The sequence below is a fragment of the Saccopteryx leptura genome, chromosome 4 (assembly GCF_036850995.1).
Source record: "Saccopteryx leptura isolate mSacLep1 chromosome 4, mSacLep1_pri_phased_curated, whole genome shotgun sequence".
Taxonomy (NCBI): domain Eukaryota; kingdom Metazoa; phylum Chordata; class Mammalia; order Chiroptera; family Emballonuridae; genus Saccopteryx; species Saccopteryx leptura.
In genome coordinates, this window is record NC_089506.1 from 161679012 (window position 1) to 161681510 (window position 2499).

At 42.7% G+C, this 2499-nt stretch overlaps 1 non-coding gene across 1 annotated transcript; it reads right to left on the minus strand.

Annotated features, from left to right (window-relative positions):
* Positions 1-1424: 1424 nt before the first annotated feature.
* On the minus strand, positions 1425-1500 carry TRNAA-UGC (transfer RNA alanine (anticodon UGC)). The gene has a single exon. It is a non-coding gene; the product is annotated as a tRNA-Ala (tRNA).
* Positions 1501-2499: the final 999 nt, after the last annotated feature.

Below are 2499 nucleotides of genomic sequence, written 5' to 3' on the forward strand. Positions count from 1 at the left end.
AAAAGTGAATCCCAAGAATAAAAGATAAGCCAGTCATAAGTCACAATTCCCTTAAGCAATAGAAGAATTAAGTGAGGTTTCTAAAATAAAATGGATTTTCTATTTAGAATATCGAAACCAAAATTAAACCAAAGCCAATAAAAAACAAATGAGAGCAATGGAGTTTTATGGGTTTAGATTAATATGTAGTTTTTAAAAAAGTTCTCTGCAATGTTATTATTGTGCTAAAGAAAAGAAAAATTAAAGGCCCTGGCCAGTTGGCTCAGTGGTAGAGCATCAGCCTGGCGTGCGGGAGTCCAGAGTTCGATTCCCGGCCAGGGCACACAGGAGAAGCGCCCATTTGTTTCTCCACCCCTCCCCCTCTCCTTCCTCTCTGTCTCTCTCTTCCCCTCCCGCAGCCGAGGCTCCATTGGAGCAAAGTTTGCCCGGGCATTGAGGATGGCTCTGTGGCCTCTGCCTCAGGTGCTAGAATGGCTCTGATTGAGGCAGAGCTACACCCCAGATGGGCAGAGCATCACCCCCTGGTGGGCATGCTGGGTGGTTCCCAGTCGGGCGCTTGCGGGAATCTGTCTGACTGCCTCCCCGTTTCCAACTTAAGAAAAATACACACACACACACACACACACACACACAAAAGAGTGTTACTCTTAAATTAAAAAAAAAGAAAGAAAGAAAAGAAAAATTAAAAGACACAGTCCTTGGCTCTGGCCGGTTGGCTCAGTGGTAGAGCGTTGGCCAGGCATGTGGAAGTCCCAGGTTCGATTCCCAGCCAGGGCACACAGGAGATGTGCCCATCTGCTTCTCCACCCTTCCATTTCTCCTTTCTCTCTATCTCTCTCTTCCCGTCCCACAGCCAAGGCTCCTTTGGAGCAAAGATGGCCTGGGCACTGAGGCTGTCTCCATGGCCTCCACTTGAAGTGCTAGAATGGCTCTGGTTGCAATGGAGCAATGCCCCAGATGGGCAAAGCATCTCCTTCTGGTGGGCATGCTGGGTGGATCCTAGGCAGGTGCATGTGGGAGTGTCTCTCTGCCTCCAGCTTCTTACTTCAGAAAAATACAAAAAAAAAAAAAAAAACACCCCCAAATCAAAAACACACACACAATTCTTTTTGTTTTTTTTTTTTGTATTTTTCTGAAGCTGGAAATGGGGAGAGACAGTCAGACAGACTCCCACATGCGCCGACCGGGATCCACCCGGCATGCCACCAGGGGTAACGCTCTGCCCACCAGGGGGCGATGCTCTGCCCCTCCGGGGCGTTGCTCTGCCGCGACCAGAGCCACTCTAGCACCTGGGGCAGAGGCCAAGGAGCCATCCCCAGCGCCCGGGCCATCTTTGCTCCAATGGAGCCTTGGCTGCGGGAGGGGAAGAGAGAGACAGAGAGGAAGGAGGGGGGGTAGAGAAGCAAATGGGCACTTCTCCTATGTGCCCTGGCCGGGAATCGAACCCGAGTCCCCAGCACGCAAGGCTGATGCTCTACCTCTGAGCCAACCAGCCAGGGCCCACACACAATTCTTGTCTTCAATGAATTCACATTCTAATGGTAGTATTTATTTAAAAAATATTTTGAGTACCTACTAGAGGAGGATGTTGTGCTACGCTGGCACTTTTTATTGTTATTTCGGAGTTATTGTAAATATAAGACATTAGGAAAGATTTTTTATCTGTAGTAGTATATTTGTAATATATCATAAGAAACAATTTTCTCTTTTGGTTTCTGCAAGAAATATATTCATACTCCTATTTAGTTAAAATATTTACTATTGTTTTCCATAAATGATTAAAAATAACTTTAAATGATTTATAATTTGTAGTATATGTTAAAGCATAATTATTAGTGATGCATAACTAACATATTACAGTCCCAAGAGAACTTGGATTTGGGATTTACTAAAAGGATAAAGTTAATTTTGAAAACATTGTCTAAATTTTAGTTATAGTAAAAACTTAAAATTTGGAATTCATCCAAGTGGGATATTAAATTTGATGAAATAGTTGTCTGTGTTTGCTGAAATAATCATAGGGCTTTTTGTTACGTATTATCTTCTTTATGTACGGTTAAATAAGATTTTCTTATATTTTAATTAATTTATTTTTGGGGAGAGGTGGCTTTTTTCTTCTTTTTGAATTGAATTTATAGGGGTTACATTGGTTCACTAAATCACGCAGGTCTCAAGTGTGCAACTCAACAAAGTGTCATCTTCACACTGCATCGTGTGCCCATTGCCCAAAGCAAAATCTCTCTCTGTCATCATTTATCCTCCCTTTGACCACCTCCTCCTACCTTCAACCTCCATTCCCACTGTTATCGCATTGTTCCCTTAGTCTGTGTGATATTATATATATATGTATTTGTGTGTGTGATACAAATATATATATTTAATCCCTTTACCTTCTTTCATTTAGCCTCCTAACCTCCCTCAGTCTGACAGCTGTCAGTCTGTTCTATGTATACATGCCTTTGTTTCTATTTTGTTCATCTGTTTGTTTTGTTCATTAGA